General features: G+C 45.8%; 1 protein-coding gene across 2 annotated transcripts in view; it reads left to right on the top strand.

Annotated features, from left to right (window-relative positions):
• The window catches only part of DENND1B (DENN domain containing 1B), a 1,279,546-nt gene that overhangs the window by 711,078 nt on the left and 540,964 nt on the right, over positions 1 to 27,504 (top strand). The gene's annotated exons all lie outside the window — the stretch shown is intronic.

The following is a 27,504-nucleotide window of genomic DNA, read 5'->3' as shown; positions in this document are numbered from 1 at the left end:
CCAACGGTTGTGCGCAGCACTGGCAAGGTAGTGCTCGTGACGACCGTTGGCCGACGGCAGCACTTAAAGGGTTAATATAGCAAGTGATGTGAACAAGTTCAGTGGACAAACCTGGGGTCCGGGGTGAGTCCCTCTCCCGAGAAAAAAATGAAAAAAAGATTGGCAAATGGTTCATTTTAAAGCAAATGAATGTAGTGATAACGCAAGGCTTATTAAGCAGTGGGAACGTATAGTCTTGAAATAATAAACACATTAAAAACCGCCCCATATCTCCTGCATTCATTTGTTCAACGGTTACTGTAATGGCTACATTGTACAGCATGACAACTTTAGCCCATTAAAATGTATGCTTGCCCATCTTCCACTGCATGCAGCATTAACCTTGGAAAAATATGGTCTAACCAGACTTCGAGTTGCACCCACAGCTGCTGGCTACAACCAGTCATACAGAAATATATGCAGACTGGTCTTTAAGTGGGATAAAGAAAGTGGGGGCTCTCTATAAAGGAACATGTCACATATATTTTCTGTGATTCCCATAGTGTGCCATGTGACAAGTATTTTGGTTTTTCTCTGAGATGTAAGTGTATCCAGCTAAATGACACAACAACTAATATACACCTAAAACCTGTCAGTATGATTGGCTTTGTCACTGGGTGTTAGCTGTTTAATATAAATAAGTAACACCAATTATTTCTTATAAATAATTAACATTGGAAATGTTTAAATTCTGAAATAGTGAGTCTGTGATTTAAATAGTATTGAGTCAGTGGCCTTCAGTTATGTGTGCTGTATGTTGGATATGTATCCTTTTTTTCTCTGCATATTTTGTCCATCTACACATCATCAAGCCCCTCTCTTTCCTCTTCAGCATCCTCTTTCCACTCTTCGCCGAGTGCACTTCCTCGCTTCTCTGTCACTTCACCGCACCCAACATTCACTGCACTCACTCAAATTTAAGCACTTTAATTTCTCTTATTTTTCCTTGCAAATATTTTAACATCTCTTTATCCCCTTCACACACTTATCCACAGAATTTCAGTTGCAAATGGAATACACTAACATTGTTCTGTGTGATCTGTAGACAGGCCAACCCACTGACAGGCACTTTGTTTGGCTTCAGCCTTAGCGCTCAATCATAAACACCTGACTTGGCTCAAGCCTCAAAGTATGCACAGAGCAAAATACAGATAAATAACAACATTATAAAATAGCTAACTCTCGGGGGAATACCAGAATAATTAAAGCATGTGAAACAAGAGAGGAACTTAATCGCTGAAAGGCATTAACATTCATTGTTTGCAATTCATGTTTTTGGCATCAGGATTAACTTAGGGGCATGAAGACAGCGCCTGTTTTAACGTCCTACATCAGAGAACTGGCCACTGTAAGCACATATTCTACAGTAAGCACATATCTCTCACTTTGGGCTTGACTGGGATATTTTGATCAACTTCACAAAGGAACAAGAACAAACCCTGCTCCTTATTTGGATCCATTTTGTGGGGGAACAAATTGCAACTCCACTTCTAAAGGAGCAAGCGATGTGCAGCGAGGGTGTCAGGTGTCACAGTGGGGGAGGTTAGCATGATGAGGGGTCTCTGCACAATATACAGAACACAGCATTATCTTACTAACACTTACCATTACCGAGAACAAGGCACTGGATCAGACTTGCTTGGATCCACTCTCACATATGACGGAAGGGTGGGATCTACACCTTTGAATGAAGGACATCTGAAATCACCAGGATGAAGTCTCCGATGCCCGAAACTGTGGCACTTATTGCGTCACTGGCCTACAGAGTGCATACCACCCTAGACCACAATGGCAATGAAGTGATTTAAAACAGAAAGCCCTGCTTTGTGCATCACTGTTAGGAAAATTGATTTACTGCCTTGCTTCCATCTCCTGCTTCAGAGCTAGGCGGGCCAGGCAGCCTGAAACAGACAGCCCAGACATAATTACATCAATGTACTTATAGATACGATAGTATCTCTAAAAAAATCAATGTATTTAATATGTATTGATGTAAATGTGTAGGAATTTCAGAGGGGCGCAGCCCCTGAGCCCTAATGGAGAAACTGTCCCTGCCCTTCAAAGCCTTTAGAAGGAAAGGTGTATTTTGCAAGTAGGTAATTTTGGAGGAAACAATATCTCCTCTATTCTGGAACTTTCTGCACACTGCACCTTACCCATCTATAAGCAGGATTTTTTGACTTGACCTATCAATGGCCTTTTCCTGGGCTTGGGCATACCTGGCCACTCCCGCTTGTAAAAGCGCCTCACTTTTCTGACTGTGCTCTCAGCATTCTTCCTCATTACTGAAGTATGTGAAGACTTAAAAGCGTTAGAGTAAAATTTCAGTAACACCAGCAAAATCTGGTACATTTCTGAAATTACTTGCAATTTCGCAACTGTACATAATTTTTTTGCAAGAGACTTGTCCTTGCAGAAAATGTTTCACCCAGAGACATTTTTTGCCGAAAGTCTCATATCACTGTCTTGCAAGATTTTATTTTAGTGACGCTAGCTCTCGAATGTAAAATCAATTTTGTACACCCCTACTTATAATATTCAGAGATTGTAGGTACTTTTAATATATTTGATGGGTCATTTCTCTAATTATTAACATTCATATGTTTCTCAACTAACGTCTGCTGTCACTGCATAGAACTTCAGCTGAAGCTTAGCTAACTCTGTTGAATTATGACTTCAGCTTGCTAAAAGTTCTTTTGTTCAAAGCATCTGTGCCCCCACCTAGAAGTGTGGCCCAAAGCCCAGTTCTGAAGGCAGCTCTCCATCCTCTGGGCTTGGTGCCAGTCTGCCTGGGGTATACAAGCTGTGGCCTTTCCAGGTGTCACCAAACATATACTTGTGTCAGGGAAGGCCCATTTGGAATAAATTGAGTTCCTAGGCCCACCACAACTGTTCTTCCTGCTAGGGGATGAAACACCGCCCTACTCTCTTACCACATCTTCTTACCTAGCTCAGACCAAGCACTGGCTGGGAAGTCTCTGGAGAGATAATGCAAAATAGACTCAGCAGCTTCAATGAGGCTAATTGTAACTTTCCAAAAGCTACATTTCCAATATATGTAATACAAATCTGACTTTATCATTAATTTGTTTTTTAATGTTAAAACAAGCCTCTAAATGGAGTCTGATGCTTGGAAAGGTAAAAGGTTGTAGATGAAAGTGTATAATCTATACTTTGACTTTTCCTTTGTACCAGTTACAGTCTGACCAGTGTCAATGCCATTTTGGGCCTACTTACAGGGGTAACATGCCATTTCTTTAGTCACACATGATCCACTCTCAAATTTTATGCACCCTACCTTGTGGGCTACAAGGAGCATTTACAGGGTCTTTTTTAATATTTAACGCCAGTTTTTCTTACATGGCAAAAAGAGTGATTTTGACAGGTCTGTGCAGCAAGGTTCAAGGTGCTGGCAGAATAGGTGCAGCACAGAAGGGTTCAAGCTGCTGGCACAGTAGGTGTGGCGCAGCAGGGTTCAAGCTGCTGGCACAATAGGTGCTGCAGTACACAAGTGGCATGTAACTTTCCATGTCATGGGTGTATTTCTGTATCATATACTATGGCTCTATCGGAACAATAAATGTGTGAATCGGGTTTTAGTCCAATTTCGACATGTTTGAGAGGTCAATGCACATACACTGGGCACTAATTTGTAGTGTCCCAGCAGAGTTCAAGATTACAGCAGGTTGAGTCCCAAAACAGGGAACAACTTTGTGGGACCACCCAAAAAGGGGTCACTTTGCAACTCTGGGCGTGGCGGTGCTGGACAAAGAAATCTAGTGTTGGTCACCTTTGCCTAAGTAGAATTGGACAAGTGTTACTTTGACCTGTTGGCCCTGAAATAGATGGGTCGCCAGGCTGATAGTGTTTAAAAGTGGAGACAGCCATGGCCCTGCTGTGGGAACCCTGTTGGACGCCCACCTCTAAATAGGGCAAAGGAAGCACAGGTTTATTGGGAAATGAACACCCTTGGGTACTCCAGGTGTGGCAAAATCTAAAAGACTCCCTATGTGGTTAGCATGAATTCTGCAGGTTAAAAACTTGACCACATAGGATCTCTTACCTCAGTACAGCTCACAAAGAAATATCATATCATGACTACACACATGATTTAGAGTGAAATGAGCAGCAGAGCTTATTGGGATTCAGACTCCTTGAAAAGTACTATATTTGGTCTTTTTAAGTGCTTTTTCTTAAGTCACCCTGTGTGGTTGATGAGTATTTCTGACTAGTTAATTAAACTTACTAACTAAATACGTTTTCACACTATTTACAAACGAAGGTGACTTTCACTTGCCCCTTCTAACCTTTATCCTTCTTAAACCACTGCCTGGAGCTGTTTTTTTTTAATTTTATTATTTCGTGCTACTTCAAGCATGAGTCTAAATACTGAAAGAAAAGGAATAGTTTTTACACTTCTAAACATATACTGATTGTCTTTAAAATGATGTTTTTATTTTATGATTTTAACTACTTGTGTTGACTTTAGGGCCATCAGGGGTGGCTCTTCCACTAAGGCGCAGGAGCGTCGCCCCACTGCTTCTCGCAGTGCAAGAAGCAGAAACATAAAATGGTAATAACTTTCCGTTATTACCATTTTATTTTTGGTTCCGGACGGGCGGGTGGGCGAGCAGCCAGGGCAGGGGAGGAGTTGTGTGCTCACTCCTGAGTGCACAAAGACTGTTTGGTCGGCCCCCTGGGGCTGTCTAAATCAGTGATGCCCACTCTGCCCTTCTCCCGCAGCCTGCATGGAGAAAATGCCTCCCCATAAGCCTGTGGCTGGGCTGCATCCCGACCAATCACAATGCTGCTTGCAGTGTTGTGATTGGCTTAGGGGAGGGAGGGAGCCTGGCTGCCTACTTCTGCTTCCAGTTTCTGTACAGCAGAGAAGATGCGGGACCCGGCCGGCGGGAAGGTAACTTTAATTATATATATATATTTTAAAATTAAATTACCTCCGCGCGCCACCCCATACCCCTCCCCACGCCACCCCATACTCCTCCCCGTGCCAACCCGTACCCCTCCCCGCGTCAACCCGTACCCCTCCCCGGGCCACCCCGTACCCCTCCCATGGCCACCCCCCACCGTCCGACTGAAGAATTGTAGGTTTCATTTTGATAGTTATCTTTTAAACTTTGCCAAATTGGCTGGGATAATCTTCTTAGCAAACTACTAGGCACTTTACTCTATTTTGTCATTTATAATACTCCTAGCCCCAGTAGTGGTTCTTGACACCAATTTTACGTCTGTCCAAGATTAGATCTTATAGAAGGTGTTTATCTTATTGCAAAAACTGTATAATCTAGATTTTTTTGTTGCAGTGGCACATTTCGTTTGTTGTGCAATGAGAATTAGAAACCGACATGCGGCATTTTAATGATTTGGGTTCAACGTATGCTTTTTGTATGGGTCTGTGATTCTTTTAAAGATGCTGTTTTTAATTGTTTTATAAGATTGGAAGTTTTCATGTGTTTTCATGTGTTTTATCCTGTGCTTTTATGGCTTCTGATGGGCCGAATAAAGATTATGTGGCTGACTGACTGGTTGGCATGGGTTACCACAATAAAAGGTCACCTTTTGTCTTTGGCAGTGATTGTTGGTCTTGGTGCAGTGCAGTGAGCAGCCAGTTAGCTTTAAATTGCTGTTAAAAAATAATCTAATAGGTCATAATCATATAGGTTAGATAATGACCAGTAATTTTGTCAAGGATAATTAAACGTGTTAGATGGTAGAACTTTTGTGTCCAATTTTTTATTTCTCAGAGTTGGTAGGGACACAAAGTACATTATATAGGTATTGTGTGTGTTACTTTTTGCTCAGATTGGCATCATTTTAGATGCCAGTGGCTCTGAAGTGCAGACTGTTCCATTATTAACAGTTATTCTAAGTGTTGTCTTATCTTAAGCAGGGCACTGCAGTAGGGAGTTGCCTCCTACCTCCCAGGAAGACTTCATGGCCAATGTTAATGATGACAGTTCAAAAAGCCTCTGCTGTGATGTCACCTTCCAGTTATCAGCTCTGATTGGGTTCCATATCTTGGGGCCGCGGAGTCATAGCAAAGACATTGCTCAGCCTCCTTGTGCCTTCAGCTGTTCAAGGTGCAGACTTACTTCAGCCTATCTGGTTGGCAAACGTCTGCCGTCTTATATTTCTTTGCTATAAATCTCTGTTGTGGTGCTCTGGTGTGTCTATTTTTCTCCTAGCTGTTCAAAAAAATACACAGGAATACTTTGTTTTGTTACTTCCTTGTGGAAATACTTGCTGGCCACTATTAGCTTAGATTTTACAGTATTTAAAATGGATAAAGTGTGGTTGAAAGTGCTACACAAAACATTGTTACTGTGGTTATTATTATTGGCACTGTTTTTATTGTTTGTATTCAGTAGTATTCTATTTATTGTCGTTATTAATATTATTAGTTTTCTTTGGTTTCTGACTTTCTGCATAGAACTATTTAGAATTCTACAGAGCAAACATGGCGAGGCGGCAATAAAAATGTAACCCCATGCATTCTGTCCTTTTTTTCTTTTTAAATAATCGTTCGTTGGCTATTTCGAGCTCAGTAATGTTGCTAACTTCTCTTTCTGGGAGTCCTTAACCTTTTTAGCCTTGCTGCTTGCTGAGTGGCCTGGAGTCGGAGTGGAACCGACACTCTCTCTGCCCCAAGGTCATGTTGTGCGGTTCTGTGTGTAGATACCGTTTCGGCTCGGAGCTCCTGCTGCTGATAGGCAGAAAGAGAAAGCAAATGGCTGATAGCCCCTGGAATGTCGAACCCAAACAAACGCCGGGGACGCGCGCCTGGGGTCTGCTGCTTCGCCAGTGTGTTTATATTCTCTAAATTCGAACGCCAGAAGTTTTGAACGGTATTCGCTTTGACTATTATGTATTTTGTGGCCTCGACTTTGCGCGGAGATGCACATAGGAGGCAAGCAGTTTACTTCCACCCAGGCCTGCTGTGAATTATTAAACTGCAGGGCCGCTGTTTGTTGCCCCGGTGTTATGCATGCTGCAGGCAGACTCCGAGATGTTCCGGCCCCCAGTGAACCCGCGGCGGTAGTCTACCAGAACATCATGCCATGCTCTCATGTATTCAAAGCAAAAGAATAAATCATGATTTTACAACGGCGCATCAGTTGACTTATTGCTGTTCTGTGACCAGGGCTTGGGAGGATTGCTGTTCGCGCCGTGTCATCGGTTCTCAAGCCGGCCGCGCGTGAAGGCTTGTCATCTGCCTGTATAATTGTACCTCGCCAGCCTGCCTCTAACTAGTCAGCTGGGGCCGTACATTGTGTCTCGACACCCGGCTGGCCAGCGCCTGACAGGCGCTCTCTCGTCATCCTGTCAGGGATATGGTAAGCAGGGCGCATCTTCGGCGGACGGCGGTGGCAGGTGGGACGGCGCGAGCTCCCGTCTTCAGCTGATGTCTAAATGCCCGCGCTGCCGGCCGGCAGGGTGCGACCCTACCCCTGGAGGTGTTCTGTGGAGTAAGGCCTGCCCAGTGGCGTAACAAAGGCCCCCGCGGTGCGTGTGGGAGGGCGCAGGTGGGTGGGGAGGCAACAGGGCCCCTCACAGCACTGTACCTGGCCGAGGGCTCCTGAGTAAGTCCGTTTATTTGCAAGGGGGGTACTGGGCCGGTCTTTTTTTATATATATTGGTTAGGGGTGCACATCAACTAACAAGGGAGGCACTGGGCCTGTGTTTTTTTATATTGGTTAGGGGTGCACATCAACTAACAAGGGGGGCACTGGGCCTGTGTTTTTTTTTATATTGGTTAGGGGTGCACATCAACTAACAAGGGGGGCACTGGGCCAGTCTTATTTTTTATATTGGTTAGGGGTGCACATCAACTAACAAGGGGGGCACTGGGCCTGTGTTTTTTTTTATATTGGTTAGGGGTGCACATCAACTAACAAGGGGGGCACTGGGCCAGTCTTATTTTTTGGTTAGGGGTGCACATCAACTAACAAGGGGGGCACTGGGCCGGTCTTTTTTTATATTGGTTAGGGGTGCACATCAACTAACAAGGGGGGCACTGGGCCAGTCTTATTTTTTATATTGGTTATGGGTGCACATCAACTAAAAACGTCCCAGCAGGATTTAGTTGAGCCATAGACCGCCCCCTCCCCCCACACACACACTCGGTTGGTTTGCTTGTAGCATCCAGGCCTGATTTCATGTCTGTGGCAGCAGTGCAGCGCTGGTGTGTAGGAAACGCGAAGACATGTTTGGCACAGATCTGTTAACGAGCTGTGGAACTGAAAGCAAGAATGGTACATTTACCAGAGTAATCTCGATTTCTCTTAGAAACAACTTTCTGATTTCCTATTCGAAATCAGCTAAATTACCAGCTGGCAGGCACTTTGCTTTACAATCTGCACAGAGCGGGACTGAAACAATAATACACTCCTGATAAAGCTGTCGATTCCGCTGGTAGACCTACACATTTTTTGTTTCATCATGAGAGTTCTTTCCAAGTGACCACCCCCACACACACACACACACACACACACAATTACCTGTCAGTAGGGCTGCCGTTCGCATGTTGGTTGTGAGAAGTCTTAATGCAACCCATTTCCATTTGCAGCATCAACACTTTTGGAGGACGCAAAAAGGACGCTTTCAAGAGCCTAAACAATCATTGGCATACTCAGGTGGTCTGGCTTTTGATGGAAACCTTTGAGCTTTGTCACTGTTTGTTTTGTTTTGTTATAACAGGTGTTATGTAAAACATTAATTTTGGGAGAGCTGCTGGACCCTCGCCTTTATATTAAAAAATAAAAACATTGGCTAAAATCAAAACAATTTAAAAAAAATCTCAAAAAGCATCTACGATAGTAGACCCAGGCACTGAATGGGACCACTTTGTGCAGGGCCGGCTTTAGCGCTGGTGGCGCCCAGTGCAGCAATCACTTTTGGAACACCCACATCCCTTTAATGCATCCTCAGATTCTCTCACTTCCACCTGCAAAAGTGCCCCTCATCACTCATATCATAAGATATTGCTAAACACAGCGCCCCCTTGAGGTCACATCACCCCGTCCACAGATCAGCACCCAGTGCGACCGCACCAGTCGCACTGCCCTAAAGCCGGCCCTGACTTTGTGTGTGACTGCGCTCCTTGTGAAAGGGCAGAGTGCTGTCACTCATAGTGAAATTAGCAAGTGGCTAAAGATGGCTGACTTTCCTCCCCATACTGTATGCTGAAATGTGCAGAAGAAAAGTGTGAATGACACAACAATAGATCAATGGTTGAAGAGGGCAAGTTGAAAGTCCCATAAGAATATTATATATCAGGATCATGAATAACACTAGGCTTAAAATTTAAGCCAAAACATTGTGCATGTGTCGGTCACAGCATCAAGTCCATATGATCTTAAAAGTACATCCAAAATGAGTGATGTAAAAATGACCAAAAACGGTAACTTTTTTTTACTTGAGTGGCGTTATGGCCATTCTGCTTCTTGAAGAGGGCGGCGTCTCTTTACTGGCACGCTGTTTGATTCAGTATCGTTCTCTAAAAGCTGTCTTAAATGCTAGCTGGGGTTGGTTGTGGCAGTGTCTGCATCTACTCCAGCACAAGGCAGTGCTTTTGTTTACTGCATTCAATTGCAAACATTAGACATTGGCTACATCTTTTGGAGAGGGGCAGAATTCCATACTAATTCAGGTTTTCAGTACAGCTGATGAATATGTAAATACCACACTTCAAATACATTGTATGTAAATTTACCTCATGAATATTAATTGGCCAAATTCTGAATGCTTGACTGGAATACACCTTCGAGGATTGGCATCCTGATGGAGATTTGGGAATCTGTCTGCTCCTTCACACCCAAAGTTCGACATGATTGATTCTGCACTTAGCAACTCACTCCAGCAGGACCTTCTTAAATGCAATGTTTTCCTGATTCGACTCATCTTTGGGCACATTTGGAGTCGTTGCCATGGCTAGGATTTGCGGTTCTACTTATGAAAGGATTCAGAATCTTTGTAACAGAAACTTTTATAAATTTTGAGAACTCTGGTTTGTTCCATAAGAAATGGTTGTGCGGCCCGCGGCATATAAAACACAGAGCTACGAGGACTGCACGTATGATTTGATGAAATTCTAAGGCTGATCTTTATAGAGCCTGTGTTTGCTTTCCCATTGGTCCTGTAATTTTTTTAATGTTTTGATCAGTAATTGCTACTAACCAACCTATACCAATAATATTACTACCCAGCACATAGTGAATACCAGTATGTTTGTCTCCTAAGTTCCTTGACCTGTGCAAATGTTCTCTGCAGGTCTTGGACCAGGCAGTTAGTCCGCGTGACACAACCACTCTTTTGAAGGCAGGAGGAGAGAGGAGATGGGGAGGGAATGAGAGGGAACAAGATTGGGAGAGTAGAACAGGAGATGAGATGAGATGACTTGTCCTCCATACCACGGGAGAGGATTTCAAGAAAGAAAAAGGTATCTAGAAACAAATAAAATAGCAGCCGAGGCAATAAACATCTTATTAAATATGACTAGTTTGCTTCATTCCAGATGCTTATCATGCACCCTTGATGGCCTTGCACAAAAATAGCCATAGCTTATTTAACCCAAAAATCTATTGCGTAACTGAAATAAAGAAATAATCAACAAAGCAGTTACATGTTTTCAGTAGCAATAAAGTAAAAGGAATACAATAGTCAAGTTGTGTTTTGGGAGTTCTGTTTATCACTCATTTGACTTTCAGCTGGATTTTCTTTTCAAGTATGACACATCCTATCATAAATTGCTCATGCGTGTGGATGTGTAAGGCATTACATCTCATGACTGCAGTATGAATGAAGCAAAGCCTACTGTAAATCAGGGCAGCATATGAGCAATTATGTATCTAGAGACAGCCTGCATTTCCTGCAACCACTTTTATGCCAATGCCATCCATGTCTTGGTCAAGCAGCCTGTAGACTTTGCTCCAATACCAGAGATCCTCCATCCATGCCTAGTTGAGATGTGTGGCTGGAGTAAGAGGAATGTCATAGTCTGAGCAACAAGGAAGCTAATGGTCCAACTGAAAAACCAGACTAGACATACTCACAAGTGGTTCAGATGTCCTGATCCTCTTGAGGACACCTACAAAATGCAAGATACACACAGTTAGTATCTTGGTGTTTAACACAAGTGATGCTCGCCACCAGGATTAAACTGAGCCCAGGATCTTTAGATTTGGCCCAAGATAAACACATTTAAAAATGGGCCTATTAAAAACGCCCAAACTGAGCGATGAAGAACGTGGGGCTCCCCCACTATTCTCATAATTTCCCCCAAGGAACGATGCAGCACTTTTTAGAAAAATAGCCATGGAGGTTGAGGGGAGTGCATGAGACTGCTTTTCCGCACTTATATTTCCTCTGGGGGCCAATGCACTTAGACTTGAGGCCAGGGCCCGAAGAGAAGGAAGACCGTGCTATATTAAGTATTGGGGGAGTTGGGGAGAGAGCAGCAGCCCCTCTTAAAGCATCAATATGATGACCCTCAGTTTCCGGGGTCATGATAAGCCTGACACCCACGATTTTCACCATTATTTTAACCCCTTCGCTGCTAGGCCTTTTCCCCTCCTGTGCTAAGCCCTTTTTTGGCGATTTGGGGTAGTGCGCGCTTAGGCCCTTGTAACTTTTTGACCACATAAGGTATCCACGCCAAATTTGCGTCCTTTTCTTCCAACATCATGTGGATTCTAAAGGTGCCCAGGGTTTGTGGATTACCTTGGAGGGGTCCCAGAAATTAACCAAAATATAGTGATTTTTTTGTTTTTTTCAGAAAAATGGGAAAAACGGCCTGCAAATGAAAGCCTCTGGGTTTTTCCCTGAAAATGTTATCAAAAAAGGGTTTGTGGGGCTGAAATCTCCATTTTCTCAGCTTTTAGGAAATGACAGTCTTTTGTCAGAGAACCGACATTTTTCACACAGTTTTGGCATTTTTCTGGGACATAGCCTATTTTTGCTATTTTTAGAGCTTTCCACCTCCTTCCAGTTAATGGTAGAAATGAGTTTGAAAGCAATAATGGATCCTAGAAAGCTGTACATTTTCAAAAAGTAGACAAAATTCTGAATTCAGAAAGGGGTCATTTGTCTAAATCCATGAAGGTTTCTTTATAGAAACTAACAGTTAAATATTGGAATAATTGAAAATTTGTTGAAAAAAACAGCCTTTTGTCTCAACGTTTTCACCTATAACTTTTTCTAGTTTTGACAGCTCTTAGAAGGCAATATACCGTTACATCCGTTAGACCTTCCTGGTTGTGGGGATATATAGGACTTGTAGTTTCACCAAGAACCAGACGAACCCAGATCCAAAAACTGAGCAGCAACTTGCAATGGTATTTTTTCATTTACTGGGTATAGAGCACTTTGTCTTGGAAAATGTATACATGGAAAAATCTGTATGAAAGACACCTATGTATTTCTGAATTGGGTACAAAATATAGAGTTCAGAAACAGTATATTATTGCTAATTTTCAAAATTGGGAATACTCATACTAGCATGAGAATTATTGGTCATTTTTCAAAATTATTTTTTTTTTACACAATGTCTTTCATTGAAAGGGAGAAATGCGCAAAAGCTCAATTGGTAATAACAGTTGATTTACAAATCTGAATTACCCCAAGTCTCCCGATAAAAACGGTACCTCACTTGTGTGGGTCGCCCTTGTGCCTGCGACAGGAAACGGCGCAAAATGCAAAGTGGTGACACCTAAATTTTGCAGTTACAAATTGACCCTTTTTTAGCAAAGTGCCTACCTGTAGTTTTTGCACCCTGGCTCTGCCGGCACCTAGGGAAACCTAGCAAACCTATACATTTTTGAAAAGTAGACACCCAGGGGAATTCAGGATGGGGTGACTTGACTGCCTACCACCAGGTCTTGTTACCCAGAATCCCTTGCAAACCTACGAATTTGACAAAAAAAACACATTTTCCTCACATTTCTGTGGAGGAAAGTTCTGGAATCTGCTTGGATCAACAAATTTCCACCCACCCAGTGTTCCCCCAGGTCTCCCGAAAACAATGGTACCTCACTTGCGTGGGTAGGCATAGTGGCTGCGACACGAAACAGCGCAAAACGCAACGTGGTCGCACCTCAATTTCCCAGTGAAATCTTGCGCTCTTTGGACAAAGAGACTACCTTTTGTTTTTGAGCCCTAGCTCTGCCAGCACTTAGGGAAACCTAGCAAACCTATACATTTTTGAAAAGTAGACACCAAGGGGAATTCAGGATGGGGTCACTCGACTGCCTACCCCCAGGTTCTCTTACCCAGAATCCCTTGCAAAGCTAAGAAATTGGAAAAAAAAACGCATTTTCCTCACATTTCTGTGGTGGAAAGTTCCGGAATCTGAGTGGATCAACAAATTTCCACCCACCCAGCGTTCCCCCAGGTCTCCCGAGAAAAATGGTACCTCACTTGCCTGGGTAGGCATAGTGGCTGCGACAGGAAACAGTGCAAAACGCAACGTGGTCACAACTCAATTTTTCAGTGAAATTGTGCACGTTTTGGGCAAAGAGACTACCTTTTGTTTTTGAACCCTAGCTCTGCCGGCACCTAGGGAAACCTAGCAAACCTATACATTTTTGAAAAGTAGACACCAAGGGGAATTCAGGATGGGGTCACTCGACTGCCTACCCCCAGGTTCTCTTACCCAGAATCCCTTGCAAAGCTAAGAAATTGGAAAAAAAAACGCATTTTCCTCACATTTCTGTGGTGGAAAGTTCCGGAATCTGCGTGGATCAACAAATTTCCACCCACCCAGCGTTCCCCCAGGTCTCCCGAGAAAAATGGTACCTCACTTGCCTGGGTAGGCATAGTGGCTGCGACAGGAAACAGTGCAAAACGCAACGTGGTCACAACTCAATTTTTCAGTGAAATTGTGCACGTTTTGGGCAAAGAGACTACCTTTTGTTTTTGAACCCTAGCTCTGCCGGCACCTAGGGAAACCTAGCAAACCTATACATTTTTGAAAAGTAGACACCCAGGGGAATTCAGGATGGGGTCACTCGACTGCCTACCCCCAGGTTCTCTTACCCAGAATCCCTTGCAAAGCTAAGAAATTGGAAAAAAAACGCATTTTCCTCACATTTCTGTGGTGGAAAGTTCCGGAATCTGCGTGCATCAACAAATTTCCACCCACCCAGCGTTCCCCCAGGTCTCCCGAGAAAAATGGTACCTCACTTGCCTGGGTAGGCATAGTGGCTGCGACAGGAAACAGTGCAAAACGCAACGTGGTCACAACTCAATTTTTCAGTGAAATTGTGCACGTTTTGGGCAAAGAGACTACCTTTTGTTTTTGAACCCTAGCTCTGCCGGCACCTAGGGAAACCTAGCAAACCTATACATTTTTGAAAAGTAGACACCCAGGGGAATTCAGGATGGGGTCACTCGACTGCCTACCCCCAGGTTCTCTTACCCAGAATCCCTTGCAAAGCTAAGAAATTGGAAAAGAAAACGCATTTTCCTCACATTTCTGTGGTGGAAAGTTCCGGAATCTGCGTGGATCAACAAATTTCCACCCACCCAGCGTTCCCCCAGGTCTCCCGAGAAAAATGGTACCTCACTTGCCTGGGTAGGCATAGTGGCTGCGACAGGAAACAGTGCAAAACGCAACGTGGTCACAACTCAATTTTTCAGTGAAATTGTGCACGTTTTGGGCAAAGAGACTACCTTTTGTTTTTGAACCCTAGCTCTGCCGGCACCTAGGGAAACCTAGCAAACCTATACATTTTTGAAAAGTAGACACCAAGGGGAATTCAGGATGGGGTCACTCGACTGCCTACCCCCAGGTTCTCTTACCCAGAATCCCTTGCAAAGCTAAGAAATTGGAAAAAAAAACGCATTTTCCTCACATTTCTGTGGTGGAAAGTTCCGGAATCTGCGTGGATCAACAAATTTCCACCCACCCAGCGTTCCCCCAGGTCTCCCGAGAAAAATGGTACCTCACTTGCCTGGGTAGGCATAGTGGCTGCGACAGGAAACAGTGCAAAACGCAACGTGGTCACAACTCAATTTTTCAGTGAAATTGTGCACGTTTTGGGCAAAGAGACTACCTTTTGTTTTTGAACCCTAGCTCTGCCGGCACCTAGGGAAACCTAGCAAACCTATACATTTTTGAAAAGTAGACACCCAGGGGAATTCAGGATGGGGTCACTCGACTGCCTACCCCCAGGTTCTCTTACCCAGAATCCCTTGCAAAGCTAAGAAATTGGAAAAAAAAACGCATTTTCCTCACATTTCTGTGGTGGAAAGTTCCGGAATCTGCGTGCATCAACAAATTTCCACCCACCCAGCGTTCCCCCAGGTCTCCCGAGAAAAATGGTACCTCACTTGCCTGGGTAGGCATAGTGGCTGCGACAGGAAACAGTGCAAAACGCAACGTGGTCACAACTCAATTTTTCAGTGAAATTGTGCACGTTTTGGGCAAAGAGACTACCTTTTGTTTTTGAACCCTAGCTCTGCCGGCACCTAGGGAAACCTAGCAAACCTATACATTTTTGAAAAGTAGACACCCAGGGGAATTCAGGATGGGGTCACTCGACTGCCTACCCCCAGGTTCTCTTACCCAGAATCCCTTGCAAAGCTAAGAAATTGGAAAAGAAAACGCATTTTCCTCACATTTCTGTGGTGGAAAGTTCCGGAATCTGCGTGGATCAACAAATTTCCACCCACCCAGCGTTCCCCCAGGTCTCCCGAGAAAAATGGTACCTCACTTGCCTGGGTAGGCATAGTGGCTGCGACAGGAAACAGTGCAAAACGCAACGTGGTCACAACTCAATTTTTCAGTGAAATTGTGCACGTTTTGGGCAAAGAGACTACCTTTTGTTTTTGAACCCTAGCTCTGCCGGCACCTAGGGAAACCTAGCAAACCTATACATTTTTGAAAAGTAGACACCCAGGGGAATTCAGGATGGGGTCACTCGACTGCCTACCCCCAGGTTCTCTTACCCAGAATCCCTTGCAAAGCTAAGAAATTGGAAAAAAAAACGCATTTTCCTCACATTTCTGTGGTGGAAAGTTCCGGAATCTGCGTGGATCAACAAATTTCCACCCACCCAGCGTTCCCCCAGGTCTCCCGAGAAAAATGGTACCTCACTTGCCTGGGTAGGCATAGTGGCTGCGACAGGAAACAGTGCAAAACGCAACGTGGTCACAACTCAATTTTTCAGTGAAATTGTGCACGTTTTGGGCAAAGAGACTACCTTTTGTTTTTGAACCCTAGCTCTGCCGGCACCTAGGGAAACCTAGCAAACCTATACATTTTTGAAAAGTAGACACCCAGGGGAATTCAGGATGGGGTCACTCGACTGCCTACCCCCAGGTTCTCTTACCCAGAATCCCTTGCAAAGCTAAGAAATTGGAAAAAAAAACGCATTTTCCTCACATTTCTGTGGTGGAAAGTTCCGGAATCTGCGTGGATCAACAAATTTCTACCCACCCAGCGTTCCCCCAGGTCTCCCGAGAAAAATGGTACCTCACTTGCCTGGGTAGGCATAGTGGCTGCGACAGGAAACAGTGCAAAACGCAACGTGGTCACAACTCAATTTTTCAGTGAAATTGTGCACGTTTTGGGCAAAGAGACTACCTTTTGTTTTTGAACCCTAGCTCTGCCGGCACCTAGGGAAACCTAGCAAACCTATACATTTCTGAAAAGTAGACACCCAGGGGAATTCAGGATGGGGTCACTCGACTGCCTACCCCCAGGTTCTCTTACCCAGAATCCCTTGCAAAGCTAAGAAATTGGAAAAAAAACGCATTTTCCTCACATTTCTGTGGTGGAAAGTTCCGGAATCTGCGTGGATCAACAAATTTCCACCCACCCAGCGTTCCCCCAGGTCTCCCGAGAAAAATGGTACCTCACTTGCCTGGGTAGGCATAGTGGCTGTGACAGGAAACAGTGCAAAACGCAACGTGGTCACAACTCAATTTTTCAGTGAAATTGTGCACGTTTTGGGCAAAGAGACTACCTTTTGTTTTTGAACCCTAGCTCTGCCGGCACCTAGGGAAACCTAGCAAACCTATACATTTTTGAAAAGTAGACACCCAGGGGAATTCAGGATGGGGTCACTCGACTGCCTACCCCCAGGTTCTCTTACCCAGAATCCCTTGCAAAGCTAAGAAATTGGAAAAAAAAACGCATTTTCCTCACATTTCTGTGGTGGAAAGTTCCGGAATCTGCGTGGATCAACAAATTTCCACACACCCAGCGTTCCCCCAGGTCTCCCGAGAAAAATGGTACCTCACTTGCCTGGGTAGGCATAGTGGCTGCGACAGGAAACAGTGCAAAACGCAACGTGGTCACAACTCAATTTTTCAGTGAAATTGTGCACGTTTTGGGCAAAGAGACTACCTTTTGTTTTTGAACCCTAGCTCTGCCGGCACCTAGGGAAACCTAGCAAACCTATACATTTTTGAAAAGTAGACACCCAGGGGAATTCAGGATGGGGTCACTCGACTGCCTACCCCCAGGTTCTCTTACCCAGAATCCCTTGCAAAGCTAAGAAATTGGAGAAAAAAAACGCATTTTCCTCACATTTCTGTGGTGGAAAGTTCCGGAATCTGCGTGGATCAACAAATTTCCACCCACCCAGCGTTCCCCCAGGTCTCCCGAGAAAAATGGTACCTCACTTGCCTGGGTAGGCATAGTGGCTGCGACAGGAAACAGTGCAAAACGCAACGTGGTCACAACTCAATTTTTCAGTGAAATTGTGCACGTTTTGGGCAAAGAGACTACCTTTTGTTTTTGAACCCTAGCTCTGCCGGCACCTAGGGAAACCTAGCAAACCTATACATTTTTGAAAAGTAGACACCCAGGGGAATTCAGGATGGGGTCACTCGACTGCCTACCCCCAGGTTCTCTTACCCAGAATCCCTTGCAAAGCTAAGAAATTGGAAAAAAAAACGCATTTTCCTCACATTTCTGTGGTGGAAAGTTCCGGAATCTGCGTGGATCAACAAATTTCCACCCACCCAGCGTTCCCCCAGGTCTCCCGAGAAAAATGGTACCTCACTTGCCTGGGTAGGCATAGTGGCTGCGACAGGAAACAGTGCAAAACGCAACGTGGTCACAACTCAATTTTTCAGTGAAATTGTGCACGTTTTGGGCAAAGAGACTACCTTTTGTTTTTGAACCCTAGCTCTGCCGGCACCTAGGGAAACCTAGCAAACCTATACATTTTTGAAAAGTAGACACCCAGGGGAATTCAGGATGGGGTCACTCGACTGCCTACCCCCAGGTTGTCTTACCCAGAATCCCTTGCAAAGCTAAGAAATTGGAAAAAAAACGCATTTTCCTCACATTTCTGTGGTGGAAAGTTCCGGAATCTGCGTGGATCAACAAATTTCCACCCACCCAGCGTTCCCCCAGGTCTCCCGAGAAAAATGGTACCTCACTTGCCTGGGTAGGCATAGTGGCTGCGAAAGGAAATGGTTCAAATTGTACGGTGGTGAATTTACAATCCCAAATTGCAAAACAACCTTGATTTTGGGGGGGGGGCACCTGAGTTTTTGGCCCGGGGCTCGGTGGTATTCTTTGGAAAGTACAAAACCCAAACAGTTCTGAAAAGTAGACCCCCGGGGGAGTCCAGGGAGGTATGGCATGCATGGGTCCCCGAACGTTTTCCTACCCAGAACACCTTGCAAACCTTAAAATTAGGTAAAATAATCACTTTTTCAAACTTTTTTGCGTGGAATCACCGTGCCGGCAAAAATGTCCTACCACCCAGCGCTCCCCTTGTTCTCCCGAGTAAAAGGATACCTCACTTGTGTGGGTGCCCCAAAGCAGAACAGGCCAAAAACGAATGTTGAAAAAAGTAGTATTTCAGTGTAACAAATTAAGCCCCCCTGCCTTAGTCACAGGCCTTTGGCCCACCCACACAAGTGAGGTATCATTTTACTCGGGAGAACAAGGGGAACGCAGGGTGGTAGGACATTTGTGCCGACACGGCGATCCCACGCAAAAATGTATGGAAAACTATTTTTTTAACCTAAACTTGTGGTTTGCAGGGATTTCTGGGTAGGAAAACATTGGGGGACCCACGCATGCCATACCTCCCTGGACTCCCCCGGGTGTCTAGTTTTCAGAACTGTTTGGGTTTGGTAGTTTCCAAAGATGCCCGCCGAGCCCCGGTCCAAAAACTCAGTCCCCCCCCCCCCCAAAAAGAAGGTAATCTTGCTATTGGTTATTGTAATGTCTCCACCGTACGATTTGGACCGTTTCCTGTTGCAGCCACTATGCCTACCCACGCAAGTGAGGTACCATTTTTATCGGGAGACCTGGGGGAACGCTGGGTGGGAGGAAATTTGTGTGAGCCCAGTGATGCCACGCTTTCCCATGCAAAAAAGTTTGACAAAAAAGGATTTTTTTAAGCTAAAATTGAGGTTTGCAAGGGATTCTGGGTAAAGGAACGTTGGAGGATCCACGCAAGCCATACCTCCTTGGAAGCCCCCGGGTGTCTACTTTTCAGAAATGTGTGGGTTTGGTAGGTTTCCCTAAATGGCCGTCTCGCACGGGGCAAAAAACCCAGGTAACCCCTCTTGCAAAAGCTGGTGGGATTGACATTCAATACCACCAGCTTTTGAAAGAGGGGTTACCTGGGTTTTTGGCCCCTTGCGAGACGGCCATGTGGGAAAACCTACCAAACCCACACATTTATGAAAAGTAGACACCCGGGGGCTTCCAAGGAGGTATGGTTTGCGTGGATCCTCCAACGTTCCTTTACCCAGAATCCATTGCAAACCTCAATTTTTGCAGAAAAAGTCAGTTTTTTCACACTTTTTTTGTGTGGGAAAGCGTGGCGTCACTGGGCTCACACAAATTTCCTCCCACCCAACGTTCCCCCAGGTCTCCCGATAAAAATGGTACCTCACTTGCGTGGGTAGGCATAGTGGCTGCGAAAGGAAATGGTTCAAATTGTACGGTGGTGAATTTACAATACCAAATTGCAAAACAACCTTGATTTTGGGGGGGGGGGCACCTGAGTTTTTGGCCCGGGGCTCGGTGGTATTCTTTGGAAAGTACAAAACCCAAACAGTTCTGAAAACTAGACACCCGGGGGAGTCCAGGGAGGTATGGCATGCGTGGGTCCCCAAACGTTTTCCTACCAAGAACACCTTGCAAACCTTAAAATTAGGTAAAATAATCACTTTTTCAAACTTTTTTGCGTGGAATCACCGTGCCGGCAAAAATGTCCTACCACCCAGCGCTCCCCTTGTTCTCCCGAGTAAAAGGATACCTCACTTGTATGGGTGCCCCAAAGCAGAACAGGCCAAAAACGAATGTTGAAAAAAGTAGTATTTCAGTGTAACAAATTAAGCCCCCCCGCCTTAGTCACAGGCCTTTGGCCCACCCACACAAGTGAGGTATCATTTTACTCGGGAGAACAAGGGGAACGCAGGGTGGTAGGACATTTGTGCCGACACGGCGATCCCACGCAAAAATGTATGGAAAACTGTTTTTTTAACCTAAATTTGTGGTTTGCAGGGATTTCTGGGTAGGAAAACATTGGGGGACCCACGCATTCCATACCTCCCTGGACTCCCCCGGGTGTCTAGTTTTCAGAACTGTTTGGGTTTGGTAGTTTCCAAAGATGCCCGCCGAGCCCCGGTCCAAAAACTCAGTCCCCCCCCCCCAAAAAAGAAGGTAATCTTGCTATTGGTTATTGTAATGTCTCCACCGTACGATTTGGACCTTTTCCTGTTGCAGCCACTATGCCTACCCACGCAAGTGAGGTACCATTTTTATCGGGAGACCTGGGGGAACGCTGGGTGGGAGGAAATTTGTGTGAGCCCAGTGATGCCACGCTTTCCCACACAAAAAAAGTGTGTCAAAACTGATTTTTCCATCAAAAATTGAGGTTTGCAAGGGATTCTGGGTAAAGGAACGTTGGAGGATCCACGCAAGCCATACCTCCTTGGAAGCCCCCGGGTGTCTACTTTTCAGAAATGTGTGGGTTTGGTAGGTTTCCCTAAATGGCCGTCTCGCACGGGGCAAAAAACCCAGGTAACCCCTCTTGCAAAAGCTGGTGGGATTGACATTCAATACCACCAGCTTTTGAAAGAGGGGTTACCTGGGTTTTTGGCCCCTTGCGAGACGGCCATGTAGGAAAACCTACCAAACCCACACATTTATGAAAAGTAGACACCCGGGGGCTTCCAAGGAGGTATGGTTTGCGTGGATCCTCCAACGTTCCTTTACCCAGAATCCCTTGCAAACCTCAATTTTTGCAGAAAAAGTCAGTTTTTTCACACTTTTTTTGTGTGGGAAAGCGTGGCGTCACTGGGCTCACACAAATTTCCTCCCACCCAACGTTCCCCCAGGTCTCCCGATAAAAATGGTACCTCACTTGCGTGGGTAGGCATAGTGGCTGCGAAAGGAAATGGTTCAAATTGTACGGTGGTGAATTTACAATACCAAATTGCAAAACAACCTTGATTTTGGGGGGGGGGGGGCACCTGAGTTTTTGGCCCGGGGCTCGGTGGTATTCTTTGGAAAGTACAAAACCCAAACAGTTCTGAAAACTAGACACCCGGGGGAGTCCAGGGAGGTATGGCATGCGTGGGTCCCCAAACGTTTTCCTACCAAGAACACCTTGCAAACCTTAAAATTAGGTAAAATAATCACTTTTTCAAACTTTTTTGCGTGGAATCACCGTGCCGGCAAAAATGTCCTACCACCCAGCGCTCCCCTTGTTCTCCCGAGTAAAAGGATACCTCACTTGTATGGGTGCCCCAAAGCAGAACAGGCCAAAAACGAATGTTGAAAAAAGTAGTATTTCAGTGTAACAAATTAAGCCCCCCTGCCTTAGTCACAGGCCTTTGGCCCACCCACACAAGTGAGGTATCATTTTACTCGGGAGAACAAGGGGAACGCAGGGTGGTAGGACATTTGTGCCGACACGGCGATCCCACGCAAAAATGTATGGAAAACTGTTTTTTTAACCTAAATTTGTGGTTTGCAGGGATTTCTGGGTAGGAAAACATTGGGGGACCCACGCATTCCATACCTCCCTGGACTCCCCCGGGTGTCTAGTTTTCAGAACTGTTTGGGTTTGGTAGTTTCCAAAGATGCCCGCCGAGCCCCGGTCCAAAAACTCAGTCCCCCCCCCAAAAAAGAAGGTAATCTTGCTATTGGTTATTGTAATGTCTCCACCGTACGATTTGGACCTTTTCCTGTTGCAGCCACTATGCCTACCCACGCAAGTGAGGTACCATTTTTATCGGGAGACCTGGGGGAACGCTGGGTGGGAGGAAATTTGTGTGAGCCCAGTGATGCCACGCTTTCCCACACAAAAAAAGTGTGTCAAAACTGATTTTTCCATCAAAAATTGAGGTTTGCAAGGGATTCTGGGTAAAGGAACGTTGGAGGATCCACGCAAGCCATACCTCCTTGGAAGCCCCCGGGTGTCTACTTTTCAGAAATGTGTGGGTTTGGTAGGTTTCCCTAAATGGCCGTCTCGCACGGGGCAAAAAACCCAGGTAACCCCTCTTGCAAAAGCTGGTGGGATTGACATTCAATACCACCAGCTTTTGAAAGAGGGGTTACCTGGGTTTTTGGCCCCTTGCGAGACGGCCATGTAGGAAAACCTACCAAACCCACACATTTATGAAAAGTAGACACCCGGGGGCTTCCAAGGAGGTATGGTTTGCGTGGATCCTCCAACGTTCCTTTACCCAGAATCCCTTGCAAACCTCAATTTTTGCAGAAAAAGTCAGTTTTTTCACACTTTTTTTGTGTGGGAAAGCGTGGCGTCACTGGGCTCACACAAATTTCCTCCCACCCAACGTTCCCCCAGGTCTCCCGATAAAAATGGTACCTCACTTGCGTGGGTAGGCATAGTGGCTGCGAAAGGAAATGGTTCAAATTGTACGGTGGTGAATTTACAATACCAAATTGCAAAACAACCTTGATTTTGGGGGGGGGGGGCACCTGAGTTTTTGGCCCGGGGCTCGGTGGTATTCTTTGGAAAGTACAAAACCCAAACAGTTCTGAAAACTAGACACCCGGGGGAGTCCAGGGAGGTATGGCATGCGTGGGTCCCCAAACGTTTTCCTACCAAGAACACCTTGCAAACCTTAAAATTAGGTAAAATAATCACTTTTTCAAACTTTTTTGCGTGGAATCACCGTGCCGGCAAAAATGTCCTACCACCCAGCGCTCCCCTTGTTCTCCCGAGTAAAAGGATACCTCACTTGTATGGGTGCCCCAAAGCAGAACAGGCCAAAAACGAATGTTGAAAAAAGTAGTATTTCAGTGTAACAAATTAAGCCCCCCTGCCTTAGTCACAGGCCTTTGGCCCACCCACACAAGTGAGGTATCATTTTACTCGGGAGAACAAGGGGAACGCAGGGTGGTAGGACATTTGTGCCGACACGGCGATCCCACGCAAAAATGTATGGAAAACTGTTTTTTTAACCTAAATTTGTGGTTTGCAGGGATTTCTGGGTAGGAAAACATTGGGGGACCCACGCATTCCATACCTCCCTGGACTCCCCCGGGTGTCTAGTTTTCAGAACTGTTTGGGTTTGGTAGTTTCCAAAGATGCCCGCCGAGCCCCGGTCCAAAAACTCAGTCCCCCCCCCCCCAAAAAAGAAGGTAATCTTGCTATTGGTTATTGTAATGTCTCCACCGTACGATTTGGACCTTTTCCTGTTGCAGCCACTATGCCTACCCACGCAAGTGAGGTATCATTTTTATCGGGAGACCTGGGGGAACGCTGGGTGGGAGGAAATTTGTGTGAGCCCAGTGATGCCACGCTTTCCCACACAAAAAAAGTGTGTCAAAACTGATTTTTCCATCAAAAATTGAGGTTTGCAAGGGATTCTGGGTAAAGGAACGTTGGAGGATCCACGCAAGCCATACCTCCTTGGAAGCCCCCGGGTGTCTACTTTTCAGAAATGTGTGGGTTTGGTAGGTTTCCCTAAATGGCCGTCTCGCACGGGGCCAAAAACCCAGGTAACCCCTCTTGCAAAAGCTGGTGGGATTGAATGTCAATCCCACCAGCTTTTGAAAGAGGGGTTACCTGGGTTTTTGGCCCCTTGCGAGACGGCCATGTAGGAAAACCTACCAAACCCACACATTTCTGAAAAGTAGACACCCGGGGGCTTCCAAGGAGGTATGGCTTGCGTGGATCCTCCAACGTTCCTTTACCCAGAATCCCTTGCAAACCTCAATTTTTGATGGAAAAATCAGTTTTGACACACTTTTTTTGTGTGGGAAAGCGTGGCATCACTGGGCTCACACAAATTTCCTCCCACCCAGCGTTCCCCCAGGTCTCCCGATAAAAATGGTACCTCACTTGCGTGGGTAGGCATAGTGGCTGCAACAGGAAAAGGTCCAAATCGTACGGTGGAGACATTACAATAACCAATAGCAAGATTACCTTCTTTTTTGGGGGGGGGGGACTGAGTTTTTGGACCGGGGCTCGGCGGGCATCTTTGGAAACTACCAAACCCAAACAGTTCTGAAAACTAGACACCCGGGGGAGTCCAGGGAGGTATGGAATGCGTGGGTCCCCCAATGTTTTCCTACCCAGAAATCCCTGCAAACCACAAATTTAGGTTAAAAAACAGTTTTCCATACATTTTTGCGTGGGATCGCCGTGTCGGCACAAATGTCCTACCACCCTGCGTTCCCCTTGTTCTCCCGAGTAAAATGATACCTCACTTGTGTGGGTGGGCCAAAGGCCTGTGACTAAGGCAGGGGGGCTTAATTTGTTACACTGAAATACTACTTTTTTCAACATTCGTTTTTGGCCTGTTCTGCTTTGGGGCACCCATACAAGTGAGGTATCCTTTTACTCGGGAGAACAAGGGGAGCGCTGGGTGGTAGGACATTTTTGCCGGCACGGTGATTCCACGCAAAAAAGTTTGAAAAAGTGATTATTTTACCTAATTTTAAGGTTTGCAAGGTGTTCTTGGTAGGAAAACGTTTGGGGACCCACGCATGCCATACCTCCCTGGACTCCCCCGGGGGTCTACTTTTCAGAACTGTTTGGGTTTTGTACTTTCCAAAGAATACCACCGAGCCCCGGGCCAAAAACTCAGGTGCCCCCCCCCCAAAATCAAGGTTGTTTTGCAATTTGGTATTGTAAATTCACCACCGTACAATTTGAACCATTTCCTTTCGCAGCCACTATGCCTACCCACGCAAGTGAGGTACCATTTTTATCGGGAGACCTGGGGGAACGTTGGGTGGGAGGAAATTTGTGTGAGCCCAGTGACGCCACGCTTTCCCACACAAAAAAAGTGTGAAAAAACTGACTTTTTCTGCAAAAATTGAGGTTTGCAAGGGATTCTGGGTAAAGGAACGTTGGAGGATCCACGCAAACCATACCTCCTTGGAAGCCCCCGGGTGTCTACTTTTCATAAATGTGTGGGTTTGGTAGGTTTTCCTACATGGCCGTCTCGCAAGGGGCCAAAAACCCAGGTAACCCCTCTTTCAAAAGCTGGTGGTATTGAATGTCAATCCCACCAGCTTTTGCAAGAGGGGTTACCTGGGTTTTTGGCCCCGTGCGAGACGGCCATTTAGGGAAACCTACCAAACCCACACATTTCTGAAAAGTAGACACCCGGGGGCTTCCAAGGAGGTATGGCTTGCGTGGATACTCCAACGTTCCTTTAGCCAGAATCCCTTGCAAACCTCAATTTTAGCTTAAAAAAATCCTTTTTTGTCAAACTTTTTTGCATGGGAAAGCGTGGCATCACTGGGCTCACACAAATTTCCTCCCACCCAGCGTTCCCCCAGGTCTCCCGATAAAAATGGTACCTCACTTGCGTGGGTAGGCATAGTGGCTGCAACAGGAAACGGTTCAAATTGTACGGTGGAGAATTAAGTTTTCAATGTGAGAGCGTGTGAATCACGGAAATTGTGACAGACAATTTCAAGTTTGCAGGAGATTCTGGATAAAAATCAACAATAGAATTCACCAGAAAGACATGACCATATACTTCCATGGTTTAACAATAATAACTAATTTTAGTAAGTTATTTATGGCTATAATGTACACCGTAACAGAGTTACTCAAAAGTCAAACATTCAAGGCACGGCTAACTATTCCTCAAAGACACACACATACAGGTTGGATTTGGCACGAGGGCGAGTGATGGTTCAGTACATAAAATTTAATTAACAAGATATTTCAAAAAATGAAATGCTCTGTCAATAAATAAATGCATAAAAACCGAACCAGTGACTCGCGACTCGTGAGCTGTAAAGCCACGACAAGGCACCAACCGTTTTACAGGCCATTCACGCGCCTTTCATACCTGATACAAACCAGACCATTGACACCATCCGGAAAGAACAGCAACACATTACAACAATCACAATAAGGGACAAGGTACACCCTACTTCAGAAAGAGATAAAAGACAAACATTACTGCACAGCCATCAAATCCGCAAGCACACACACATTCTGGTTGGATTTGGCACGAGGGTGAGTGATGATTCTGTACATACAATTGTATTTGCAAGTAATTTCAAAAAAATGAAATACACTGCGTATAATTGAAAGTATGATAAACTGAACCACTGACTCACAGCTCGTGAGCTGTAAAGCCACGTCAAGGCACCAACCTCTTTACAGGCCATTCATACACCTTTCGTACGTGTGACACATACAAAACATTCACACCGCCAGCCGCGGACCCATCACATTTCAACACTCACACCAGCAGACAGCGCCATTCAAGGGCCCATCACTTTCACACGCCCACATTTCTGACATTTCAACAACACAAAATGATGGACTGCGTGGAGTGTCACTCACCTAGCAGTGTGTGTAGTGACCAAAGTAACTACTCACACACCGCCAGCCGAGCGCCAGTCCACCGACACCACCACCCAAGCACCAGACCATGCACACCACTAGCCAAACACCACTCAGCGCACACCGACAGCCAAGTACCACTCCACACACACCACCAGCCAAGCAACACACCACGCACACTGCAAGCCAAGCGGCACTCCACACACAACGCCAGCCAAGCACCCCTCCGTGCACAGACAGCCAAGTACCACTCCACACACACCGCCAGCCAAGCGCCACTCCACGCGCACCACCATCCAAGCACCGGACCATGCACACCGCCAGCCAAGTAGCACTCCATGCACACCACCAGCCAAGCGCCACTCCACACACACCACCAGCCAAGCACCACTCCACACACACCACCAGCCAAGCGCAACTCCACACACACCACCAGCCAAGCGCAACTCCACACACACCGCCAGCCAAGCACCACTTCGTGCACAGACAGCCAAGTATCACTCCACGCACACCACCAGCCAAGCGCCACTCCACGCACACCACCAGCCAAGCGCCACTCCACGCACACCACCAGCCAAGGACAAATCCAAACACAACACCAGGCAAGCGCAAGAGCACGCACACGGCCAACAAAACACCAGACCACGCACACCGCCAGACAAGCACCAGTCCACAGACACCG

This window comes from Lissotriton vulgaris, chromosome 1_1, assembly GCF_964263255.1.
Source record: "Lissotriton vulgaris chromosome 1_1, aLisVul1.2, whole genome shotgun sequence".
Taxonomy (NCBI): domain Eukaryota; kingdom Metazoa; phylum Chordata; class Amphibia; order Caudata; family Salamandridae; genus Lissotriton; species Lissotriton vulgaris.
The sequence above is the reverse complement of the archived record's forward strand: the minus strand, read 5'-3'. Positions and strand labels throughout refer to the sequence as shown.